We start from the raw sequence: 13,445 nt of genomic DNA on the forward strand, positions 1-13,445 counted from the left end.
TTATTCTGCATTGCCAGGACGTTACTAATGAACTGATCGCAGCTCGGAAAAAACGCTCCCGCCTTCATCTATATACTAAGAGGATCGCAATGTGGGAAAAATGAAAGTGATGATCCCCTGTCCAAAAACATTTTTTTTTTTTTTGTTATTAATACAAATCGCAAACTGAGTATTAGGCCGGCGTCACACTAGCGAGTTTTACGGACGTATGAGCACAGAAAATACGTCCAGAAAATACGCATTGCACACGGCCCAATGATTCTCTATGGGGCAGCTCCTATCTGCCGTATATTACGCATCCGTAATATACGGCATGTTACGGGCGTAGAAAATCGCAGCATGCTGCGTTTGTCAGCGTATTGCGCAAAAAATCCACCAATGAAAGTCTATGGGGGCAAGAAAATTACGGATTACACACGGACCAGCAGTGTGACTTAAGAGAAATACGAACCGGTGTTCTCTAGAGAAAAGCCGGCAATTCAGTGCGGTGTACAGTAAAATCACACTGACAGAATAGGTAGAATAACAGTGTACACATAGAATAGGGGTATATATATACACTCACCGGCCACTTTATTAGGTACACCTGTCCAACTTCTTGTTAACACTTAATTTCTAATCAGCCAATCACATGGCGGCAACTCACTGCATTTAGGCATGTAGACATGGTCAAGACAATCTCCTGCAGTTCAAACCGAGCATCAGTATGGGGAAGAAAGGTGATTTGAGTGCCTTTGAACGTGGCATGGTTGTTGGTGCCAGAAGGGCTGGTCTGAGTATTTCAGAAACTGCTGATCTACTGGGATTTTCACGCACAACCATCTCTAGGGTTTACAGAGAATGGTCCGAAAAAGAAAAAAAATCCAGTGAGCGGCAGTTCTGTGGGCGGAAATGCCTTGTTGATGCCAGAGGTCAGAGGAGAATGGGCAGACTGGTTCGAGCTGATAGAAAGGCAACAGTGACTCAAATCGCCACCCGTTACAACCAAGGTAGGCCTAAGAGCATCTCTGAACGCACAGTGCGTCGAACTTTGAGGCAGATGGGCTACAGCAGCAGAAGACCACACCGGGTACCACTCCTTTCAGCTAAGAACAGGAAACTGAGGCTACAATTTGTACAAGCTCATCGAAATTGGACAGTAGAAGATTGGAAAAACGTTGCTTGGTCTGATGAGTCTCGATTTCTGCTGCGACATTCGGATGGTAGGGTCAGAATTTGGCGTAAACAACATGAAAGCATGGATCCATCCTGCCTTGTATGGAGCATCTTTGGGATGTGCAGCCGACAAATCTGCGGCAACTGTGTGATGCCATCATGTCAATATGGACCAAAATCTCTGAGGAATGCTTCCAGCACCTTGTTGAATCTATGCCACGAAGAATTGAGGCAGTTCTGAAGGCAAAAGGGGGTCCAACCCGTTACTAGCATGGTGTACCTAATAAAGTGGCCGGTGAGTGTGTATGTGTATATATATATATATATATATATATATATATATATATATATATATATATATATATATATATATTCAGCGCAAGATAGCATAAAAGCTAGTAATTCAATTGCCGGCTTTTGCTCTCTCCTTCACAAACCCGACATGATATGAGACATGGTTTACATACAGTAAACCATCTCATATCCCTTTTTTTATTACATATTCCTCTTTACTAATGTAACAAGTGTCTGTGTGTAAAATTCTGAAGCTCTAGCTATTAAATTAAAGGGTTAAATCCCAGAAAAAAATGGCGTGCGCTCCCGCGCAATTTTCTCCGCCAGAGTGGGAAAGCCAGTGACTGACGGCAGATATTAATAGCCTAGGGAGGTACCATGGTTATAGGACCCCCCCCTGGCTAAAAACATCTGTTCCCAGCCACCCCAGAAAAGGCACATCTGAAGGATGCGCCTATTCTGGCACTTGGCCTCTCTCTTCCCACTCCCGTGTAGCGGTGGGATATGGGGTAATGAAGGGTTAATGTCACCCTGCTATTGTAAGGTGACATTAAGCCAGGTTAATAATGGAGAGGCGTCAATTATGACACCTATCCATTATTAATCCAATAGTACGAAATGGTTAATAAAACACACACATTCAAAAGTATTTTACTGAAATAAAGACACAGGGTGTTTTAATATTTTATTATACTCTCAATCCACCTGAAGACCCTTGTTACCTGAAATAAATGTAAACAAAACAAACAACAATATTCCATACCTTCCGTCGATCAGTCTTGTCCCACGCTGTAAATCCATCTGAAGGGGTTAAATCATTTTACACCCAGGAGCTCTGCTAATGCAGCTGTGCTCCTGTCTGTAAAATTTGGTGAATGAATGGAATGCAGGGGAATGTCCTGTAATTACCTCGAGTCGCGGTGATGCGCCCTCTGCTGGATGAACTCATATGAACTCGAGCATGGGAACTTTTCTGAAAAGCGCAGATAAATGGAGGACACGTCCTGGAAGGCCCAGACAGAGGCACCGTGTAGCAGTCTGTGCATATTTATTTCCTTTTTCTGTGACCAATGTCTCCCCCCTCAGGACAGAAACTGCGACCGAGCCATTGAGATATAAAATATGGAATCCTGCGATCCCGGAGCCTCTGATGTAGGCGGACGCGCTGCTAATCGTCCCCGTCCTGTCAGAAGGTCGGCGTGCGGCCGCAGCTCCCAGACGGAGACTCCAGAGGCTTTGAAAATGGCTTTTAGATTGCAAAATAATAAACCGTTCAGAGCTGGAGAAAAGCAGAAACGTCTATTAACTGAGCACAGGCAGTGGCGTATCCGGGGGGGCAGCCGGGGCATGTGCCCCGGGCGCAGCCGACAGGGGGGCGCAAGCGGGCCGCCTGATGATGCGGCGGTCCAAGGAGGCTCCTCGTCGGCGGCATTCTGCCGCCCCCACACTGAGATTATAGTCCCGTTCTCTGAGCCGGCTGTCAAATTGACAGCCGGCTCAGAGAAAGTGCTGCGCGTGGAATCCCAAGTGTCAGCAGCGTAACTACCGCGGTCGCAGGTGGGACTGCACTTGTCCCGAAGCAGAGAGAGCCCCTCCACCGCAGAGAGCCGCACACCACAACTATGGCTGCTGCTGCTCTGTGCGCACGCCGCACAGGACCTAGGATGAGGTCACAGGAGGGGAGGAGTCAGTCACATGATCGGGACGGGAGGACCTCTGTGTAGTGCAGGACTCTGCTGGTTTTCATGGTGCTGAACGAGGGTAAGGTTTTGTGTGGGGTCAGGAGTGGTTTGTGTGGATGTAGCAGAGCCGTGTGTGTATGAGGTGTACAGAGCAGAGCCGTGTGTGCAAGGTGTATGGAGCGGAGCCGTGTGTGTACGGAGCGGAGCCGTGTGTGTACGAGGTGTACGGAGCGGAGCCGTGTGTGTACGAGGTGTACAGAGCGGAGCCGTGTGTGCAAGGTGTATGGAGCGGAGCTGGGTGTGTACGAGGTGTGCGGAGCGGAAGCCGTGTGTGCAAGGTGTATGGAGCGGAGCTGTTATGATCCGGTGACTTTGGAGCCGCATGAACTTTCTCTGGAGTAGGTGGAAACTGTAATGACCGCAAAACCTGAACCAACACCGCAACTAGAAGTAGCCGTGGGGTGTGCCTAACAAACCCTAGACACCTCGACACAGCCGGAGGACTAAATACCCCTATAGATGGAAATAGGAATACTACTTTGCCTCAGAGCAGAACCCCAAAGGATAGGCAGCCCCCCCACGAATATTGACTGTGAGTAGGAGAGGAAAGACACACGCAGGCAGAAAACAGAATTCAGCAAAAGAGGCCACTCTAGCTAAATAGGGAAAGATAGGACAGAATACTAAGCGGTCAGTATTAAAACCCTTCCAAAAATATCCACAGCAGATAATACAAAAAGTTCCACAATCTAACTAAAGACATGGAATGTATATCTGCCACTCCAGAGAATCCAACAAGACTGAGAAAATACTGACACAATCTAAGCTGGACAAAAAAAAACACTGAATAGCACAGAATTATTAAGCACACAGCATGTGTGCCACAGAAACAAAACCAGACACTTATCTTTGCTGATTTGGCAGAAGGCAGAAGGAACCAAACCAGGACTGCAACTCAGGGACAACTGCATTACCACCTACAACCACTGGAGGGAGCCCAAACGCAGAATTCACAACAGTACCCCCCTTGAAGAGGGGTCACCGAACCCTCACCAGCGCCCCCAGGCCGATCAGGACGAGCCAGATGAAAGGCACGGACCAAATCAGCAGCATGGACATCAGAGGCAAAAACCCAAGAATTATCCTCCTGGCCATAACCCTTCCATTTGACAAGATACTGAAGCCTCCGCCTCGAAAAAGAGAATCCAAAATCTTCTCAACCACATACTCCAACTCCCCATCAACCAACACAGGGGCCGGAGGATCAACAGAGGGAACAACGGGTACCACATATTTCCGCAATAAAGATCTATGGAAGACATTATGGATAGCAAAAGAGGCCGGAAGCGCCAATCGAAAAGACACCGGATTAATAATCCCAGAAATCCTATAAGGACCAATAAACCGAGGCTTAAACTTAGGAGAAGAAACCTTCATAGGAACATGACGAGAAGACAACCAGACCAGATCCCCAACCTGAAGCCGGGAACCAACACACCGACGACGGTTAGCAAAACGCTGAGCCTCCTCCTGAGACAGCACCAAATTGTCCACCACATGAGCCCAAATCTGCTGCAACCTGTCAACCACCGAATCCACACCAGGACAGTCAGAAGGCTCAACCTGCCCAGAAGAAAAACGAGGATGAAAACCAAAATTACAAAAAAAAGGCGAAACCAAAGTAGCCGAACTAGCCCGATTATTAAGGGCAAACTCGGCCAATGGCAAAAAGGCCACCCAATCATCCTGATCAGCAGACACAAAGCATCTCAAATAAGTCTCCAAGGTCTGATTAGTTCGCTCGGTCTGGCCATTTGTCTGAGGATGAAATGCAGAATAAAAAGACAAATCAATGCCCAGCCTAGCACAAAAGGCCCGCCAAAACCTAGAAACAAACTGGGAACCTCTGTCAGACACAATATTCTCCGGAATACCATGCAAACGAACCACATGCTGAAAAAACAACGAAACTAAATCTGAAGAGGAAGGCAATTTAGGCAAAGGCACCAAATGAACCATCTTAGAAAACCGGTCACAAACAACCCAGATAACCGACATCCTCTGGGAAACCGGAAGATCAGAAATAAAATCCATAGAAATATGCATCCAGGGCCTCTCAGGGAACGGCAAAGGCAAAAGCAACCCACTAGCACGGGAACAACAAGGCTTGGCCCGCACAAGTCCCACAGGACTGCACAAAAGAACGCACATCACGTGATAAAGAAGGCCACCAAAAGGACCTACCAACCAAGTCTCTGGTACCAAAAATACCAGGATGACCAGCCAACACAGAACAGTGAACCTCAGAAATCACTCTACTAGTCCATCTGTCAGGAACAAACAGTTTCCCCACTGGACAACGATCAGGTCTGTCAGCCTGAAATTCCTGAAGAACCCGTCGTAAATCAGGGGAAATAGCAGAAAGAACCACCCCTTCTTTCAGAATGCCGACCGGTTCAAGGACCTCAGGAGAATTAGGCAAAAAACTCCTAGAAAGGGCATCAGCCTTAACATTCTTAGAACCCGGAAGGTACGAGACCACAAAATCAAAACGGGAGAAAAACAGGGACCATCGAGCCTGTCTAGGATTCAGCCGCTTGGCAGACTCGAGGTAAATCAAATTCTTATGATCGGTCAAGACCACAATACGGTGCTTAGCTCCCTCAAGCCAATGTCGCCACTCCTCAAATGCCCACTTCATAGCCAACAACTCACGATTGCCGACATCATAATTGCGTTCAGCAGGCGAAAATTTACGGGAAAAGAAGGCACACGGTTTCGTCAAGGAACCAACATGATCCCTCTGGGACAAAACGGCCCCTGCGCCAATCTCAGAAGCGTCAATCTCAACCTGAAGCGGAAGGGAAACATCCAGCAGAAGTAAATCGACGTTTAAGCTCCTGAAAGGCAGAAACAGCCGCAGAGGACCAATTAGTTACATCAGCACCTTTTTTCGTCAAATCGGTCAAGGGTTTAACCACTCTGGAAAAGTTAGCAATGAAACGGCAATAAAAATTTGCAAAACCCAAAAATTTCTGAAGGCTCTTTACGGACGTGGGTTGAATCCAATCATGAATGGCCTGAACCTTAACCGGATCCATCTCAATAGATGAAGGAGAAAAAATAAAACCCAAAAAAGAAACCTGCACCCCAAAGAGACACTTAGACCCGTTCACAAACAAAGCATTGTCACGAAGGATCTGAAATACCATCCTGACCTGTTCCACATGAGACTTCCAATCATCAGAAAAAATCAAAATATCGTCCAAATATACAATCAAGAATTTATCAATATAAGTCCGGAAGATATCATGCATGAAGGATTGAAAAACAGATGGAGCATTAGTGAGCCCGAACGGCATCACAAGGTATTCAAAATGGCCTTCGGGCGTATTGAACGCAGTTTTCCATTCATCACCCTGCTTAATACGAACAAGATTATACGCCCCCCGAAGGTCAATCTTCGTAAACCAACTAGCCCCCTTAATCCTAGCAAACAAATCGGAAAGCAAAGGTAAAGGGTATTGAAACTTGACCGTGATCTTATTCAAGAGGCGATAATCAATACAGGGTCTCAAGGAGCCATCCTTCTTAGCAGCAAAAAAAATCCCGCTCCCAACGGTGAAGAAGATGTCCGAATATGCCCTTTCTCCAAAGACTCCTTAACATAACTCCGCATAGCGGTATGTTCCGGCACAGACAGGTTGAAGAGTCGGCCCTTAGGAAACTTACAGCCTGGAATCAAATCAATAGCACAATCACAGTCCCTGTGTGGTGGAAGAGAACTGGACTTGGGCTCATCGAATACATCCTGAAAATCAGACAAAAACTCTGGAATTTCGGAAGAGGAAGAAGAGGAGATGGACATTAAAGGAACATCATTATGAACCCCCTGACAACCCCAACTAGTCACAGACATAGACTTCCAATCCAACACAGGGTTATGTACCTGCAACCACGGAAAACCCAACACGATAGCATCATGTAAATTATGCAATACCAGAAATCGACAATCTTCCTGATGGGCTGGCGCCATGCGCATGGTCACCTATGTCCAAAACTGGGGCTTATTTTTAGCCAAAGGTGTAGCATCAATGCCCCTTAAAGGAATAAGGTTCTGCAAGGGCTGCAAGGGGAAACCACAACGCCTGGCAAACTCAAAACCCATTAAATTCAAAGCGGCGCCTGAATCCACAAACGCCAAGACAGAAAATGATGACAATGAGCAGATCAGGGACACCGATAACAGAAATTTAGGTTGTACAGTACTGATGGTAAATGAACTAGCGATCCTCTTTGTCCGTTTAGGGCAGACTGAAATGACATGAGAAGCGTCGCCACAATAATAACACAACCTATTCTGACGTCTGAGTCCTTGTCGTTCTGTCCTAGACAGAATCCTATCACACTGCATTGGCTCAGGACTCTGCTCTGAGGACAATGCCACAGCGCGCACAGTTCTACGCTCCCGCAAGCGCCGATCAATCTGAATGGCCAAAGACATAGAATCACCCTTTCAGAAAGACCCTTTCTGAAAATTGCAGCCAAAGCATCATCATTCCATTTAGTCAACACAGACCATTTTCTAAATTTCTGACAATACAATTCTGCCGCCTCTTGACCCTGAGACAGGGCCAACAAGGTCTTCTCCGCTTGATCCACAGAATTAGGTCCATCATATAATAGTCCTAAAGCCTGAAAAAAGTAATCTACATTAAGCAAAGCCGGATTCCCAGATTCCAGGGAAAATGCCCAATCCTGTGGATCACCACGCAGCAGGGAAATGACAATTTTAACCTGCTGAATAGAATCCCCAGAGGATCGAGGTCTCAAAGCAAAAAACAGTTTACAGTTGTTTTTAAAACTCAAAAATTTGGACCTGTCACAAAAAAACAAATCAGGAGTAGGAATCTTCGGCTCTAAAACAGGAGTCTGAACAATATAATCACAAATTCCCTGTACCCTAGCAGCAAGCTGGTCTACACGAGAAGCTAATTCCTGAACATCCATGCTAACACAAGACTCCTTAGCAAACTGCAGAAAAAAAAATGACTCAACACCTTTCTTCCCTTCTTCTGAGATGCATTTAACTCATAGTGGGCCAGTTGTACTGTTATGATCCGGTGACTTTGGAGCCGCATGAACTTTCTCTGGAGTAGGTGGAAACTGTACTGACCGCAAAACCTGAACTAACACCGCAACTAGAAGTAGCCGTGGGGTGTGCCTAACAAACCCTAGACACCTCGACACAGCCGGAGGACTAAATACCCCTATAGATGGAAATAGGAATACTACCTTGCCTCAGAGCCGAACCCCAAAGGATAGGCAGCCCCCCACGAATATTGACTGTGAGTAGGAGAGGAAAGACACACACAGGTAGAAAACAGGGTTTAGCAAAAGAGGCCACTCTAGCTAAATAGGGAAAGATAGGACAGAATACTAAGCGGTCAGTATTAAAACCCTTCCAAAATATCCACAGCAGATAATACAAAAAGTTCCACAATCTAACTAAAGACATGGAATGAATATCTGCCACTCCAGAGAATCCAACAAGACTGAGAAAATACTGACACAATATAAGCTGGACAAAAAAAAACACTGAATAGCACAGAATTATTAAGCGCACAGCATGTGTGCCACAGAAACCAAAACCAGACACTTATCTTTGCTGATTTGGCAGAAGGCAGAAGGAACCAAACCAGGACCAAAACCTCCCAACAACCATGGACAACTGGCAAGGACTAATGAATCCTGCACGCCTAAATACCCCAGTCAGAACTGCAATCAGCAGATACACCTGACCAGGACTGCAACTCAGGGACAACTGCATTACCACCTACAACCACCGGAGGGAGCCCAAAAGCAGAATTCACAACAGGAGCTGAGTGTACGAGGTGTGCGGAGCGGAAGCCGTGTGTGCAAGGTGTATGGAGCGGAGCTGGGTGTGTACGAGGTGTACAGAGCGGAAGCCGTGTGTGCAAGGTGTATGAGGCGGAGCTGGGTGTGTACGAGGTGTACGGAGTGGAGCCGTGTGTGCAAGGTGTATGGAGCGGAGCTGGGTGTGTACGAGGTGTGCGGAGCGGAAGCCATGTGTGCAAGGTGTATGGAGCGGAGCTGGATGTGTACGAGGTGTGCGGAGCGGAAGCCATGTGTGCAAGGTGTATGGAGCGGAGCTGGGTGTGTACGAGGTGTACAGAGCGGAGCCGTGTGTGCAAGGTGTATGGAGCGGAGCTGGGTGTGTACGAGGTGTGCGGAGCGGAAGCCGTGTGTGCAAGGTGTATGGAGCGGAGCTGGGTGTGTACGAGGTGTACAGAGTGGAAGCCGTGTGTGCAAGGTGTATGGGGCGGAGCTGGGTGTGTACGAGGTGTACAGAGCGAAGCCGTGTGTGCAAAGTATGGGGCGGAGCTGGGTGTGTACGAGGTGTACAGAGCGGAGCCATGTGTGCAAGGTGTATGGAGCGGAGCTGGGTGTGTACGAGGTGTGTGGAGCGGAAGCCGTGTGTGCAAGGTGTATGGAGCGGAGCTGGGTGTGTACGAGGTGTGCGGAGCGGAAGCCGTGTGTGCAAGGTGTATGGAGCGGAGCTGGGTGTGTACGAGGTGTACAGAGCGGAGCCGTGTGTGCAAGGTGTGCGGAGCGGAAGCCGTGTGTGCAAGGTGTATGGAGCGGAGCTGGGTGTGTATGAGGTGTGCGGAGCGGAAGCCGTGTGTGCAAGGTGTATGGGGCGCAGCTGGGTGTGTACGGAGCGGAGCCGTGTGTGCAAGGTGTACGGAGCTCAGCCGCGTGTGTAGGAGTAACTAGGTGTGGCCATTTTACTGTACGCAATATGTGTGTGTGTGTTTGTGCGTGCATGCGTAGCGCTGCCGGTGAATGTGCAGAGAGGTAAATGGTTTTGTGTGAGTGTGTACGGGGAGGAGAGGCGAGGGCAATGATGGGGCTGACTGGGAGAGTGCAATAATTGGGATGGAGGGAGAGGAGGAAATGATGGATGTGGTGGAATGGGCAATGATGGAGGTGGAATAGGCAATGATGGGGGGAGGAAATGATGGAGGTGGTGGAATGGGCAATGATGGAGGTGGAAATTGGAATGGTCGATGGTGGTAGGGGGAGAATGCAATGATGGTGGGGAGGAGGAAATCATGGAGGTGGTGGAAAGGGCAATAATGAGGGGGGGAAGAAATTATGGACGTGGTAGAATGGACAAGGATGGTGGTGGTGGAAAGCACACTGATGATATTGGAGGGGGAGAAAATGATGGAGGTGGTGGAATGGGCAAGTATGGTGATGGCGGCGGAAAGGACAATGATGATCGTGGTGGAAAGGGCAATGATGGGGATGGTGGGGGAAGAGAAAATGATGGATATGGTGGAAAAGACAAAGGAGGAAATGATTGAGGTGGTGGAATGGGAAATTATGGTGTGGTGGGGGAGAAAGCAATGATAGTGGTGGTGGAGAAGGCGAAGATGGAGGTGGTGAAGAGAGCAATGATGGGGTGGGGTAGAGGAAAATAATAGGCATATATGAGGAAACAGTACAGGAGAATGGGGGGCATGTATGGGCAATGGGGGGCATGTATGAGGAAACAGTACGGGGGAGTACGGGGAGTGAGGGTGATGGGATGTGTGCAGACACAATGGGGAGTCAGGTGAGCAGGCAGTATAGAAAGTGAGGGGGTAAATATATGAGGAGACAGTATGGTGAACAGGAGGGATGTGAGAGGAGACAGTATGAGGAGGGAGGGGAATAGTGTGAGGAGACAGTATGGGGGGAGAAAAGTGATTGGGCATAGAATAGAAACTGAGTAGTGGGGGCGTAGCATGGAGGGACAGTGTAAGGGCACAGTCAGGAGGGGACAGTATACCAAGGAGGGGGAGTGTGATGAGAGAGTACAGTATAAATACTGGGCCCTATAGGGGGGACACAGTGTAAGAGGACAGTGTGACGAGGGGTCCGGTATGGAAAGGAGAGGTCAGTGTGAATAGCATGTACCATAAGAGGGACGGTGTGGGGGTCATATTTTATGCAGACAATATAGTGAGGGGCAATTTTTTATTCAGGAGCATTATAATGACACTTGTATCTTTAAGGGCGTCATGTGGAGATTTTCTGCAAAAGAGCGGAGAAGATGGAAGTCTGCAGAGACGGCTGTGGATGAGAAAACTCATCATGGGGTCTGGACAAGATGAAGAAAAGAAGGAGATCGGCTCCAGAGACAACGTCATCTATAAGGTACCTGGATGTAAATGTTATTTGTGATACTGACTAATTCTCATGTTTTTATTTATGTTAGGAGCATTAAAGGGGATGTCCAGGTTTGTGATGAGTCTGCAGTCATTCTTTGTGACTGCAGACTTCTGACTTCTCACAGTGCGCCCTGCACACTGTCAGGATTCTCTGGTGCTGGCGATTTACATACATGCGGTCACGTGCTGACTAGACATGTGTGGGCCCACTCTATGAAAATGAACTGAGTGAGGCCGGGCACGTCTAGTCGGAATGTGGTCAGAAGTATACAAATCACATGCTTGTGCTGACATGACCGTCCACCGGCCAGGGAGAATCCTAAAAGTGTGCAGTGCATGAGTTGTGAGAATTCAGAAGCTGCGATGTCAGGATTCAGCTCTGCAGGTTCCAGTAGTCGTCACATGGACACTTCACTCATATGTGATTTTCATACTCATGGTCCTGTGACAACGAGCTTCTCTTCTGCTTCTCTCAGTTTTTCACTGAACATTGAGAGCAATAGGGAGAGGAGCTCGTGGGTACATGACTGAGTGTGCAAATCGCATATGTCCTGGGGGGGGCGCCAAAATAAATTCTTGCCCCGGGTGCCAGAAACCCTAGATACGCCTCTGAGCACAGAGGACGACATAGAACTGGAAGAGAAAATGACAAAAGTTTCATCTATGGGTTAAATCCGGAATTGACGCATAGAGGAGTGGACTGATTTGGCGGACCACCCACATCCCGCAGCCACAGACCACTAACATGGCGGCTGGGACCAATAGATTTGCTCAGCTGAGCACCGATCACTCTGATTAACCCCTTAAATGTCGCTGTCAATTTCTAAGCGGCATTTATGGTGTGACCATGTGATGTGCAGACGCTACAGTATATGTGTGTGCTGTGCGGGTTCTCACCAGTGATCTTCTCAATGATCAGAGTTGCTCACTTCCCCTTTTTCATTGCCGTTCGGCCCGGACCTCCATGACTACTTTTTCCATCTATAACTCGTCCCTGTAAAGTATAACACAAAGACGTCTTCACCTTATTGCTTTTCCGGGTACTTCCTTACATCCCACCACCTCTACACAAACCACATAGTACTATAACCAGTGCCCAGTAATACTGCCCCTATGTGCCCTGTACAGTAATATTACCTGCCCTTTGTGCTCCATACAATATCCGGGCCCCCTTTGTGGCCCCACACAGTAGTAATGTTCCCTCTTTTCCACTACATGGTGATTGGTGATAGTGTCGCCCCTGTGCCTCCTCATAATAATAATGCCCCTCTGTGCCTCCTTGTAGTCATACTGCCCCCTATAGTAATAATGACCACACTGTGCCTTCTAATTATGCCCTCCTTTGTGTCTTAATATAATAATGCCCCCATTATGCCTCTTTATAATATAAGTAGAATAAAAATAAGCTAACACCTCGCTCCCATCACAAGTGGTGCGCACCTCCTCACCGCAGTCTCCAGGCTGGCGCAGGTGGCACAATGTAGTGATGCCACCGCATTGGCCCGATGTCCCCAGTGTGGGGCTAGCCTCTTACAGGCAATACGCAGACTGCCTGAGTAAGTGGTGGAGCCAGGAGCCAATGTAGTGGGGCAGGGAGCCAATGTGGTGGAGCCGGGAGCCAATGTGGTGGAGTCAGGAGCCAATGTGGTGGAGCCAGGAGCCAATGTAGTGTGGCAGGGAGCCAATGTGGTGGAGCCGGGAGCCAATGTGGTGGAGTCAGGAACCAATGTGGTGGAGTCAGGAACCAATGTGGTGGAGTCAGAAGCCAATGTGGTGGAGTCGGGAGCCAATGTGGTGAAGCAGGGAGAGAATGTGGTGGAGGCGGGAGCCAATGTGATGGAGCCGGGAGCCAATGTGGGGCAGGGAGCCAATGTGGTGGAGCCAGGAACCAATGTGGTCAGTCAGGAGCCAATGTGGTGGAGCTGGGAGCCAATGTGATGGAGCCGGGAGCCAATGTGGGGCAGGGAGCCAATGTGGTGGAGCCAGGAACCAATGTGGTCAGTCAGGAGCCAATGTGGTGAGTCGGGAGCCAATGTGGTGAGTCGGGAGCCAATGTGGTGGGGCAGGGAGCCAA

The sequence above is a fragment of the Ranitomeya variabilis genome, chromosome 8 (assembly GCF_051348905.1).
Source record: "Ranitomeya variabilis isolate aRanVar5 chromosome 8, aRanVar5.hap1, whole genome shotgun sequence".
Lineage (NCBI taxonomy): Eukaryota > Metazoa > Chordata > Amphibia > Anura > Dendrobatidae > Ranitomeya > Ranitomeya variabilis.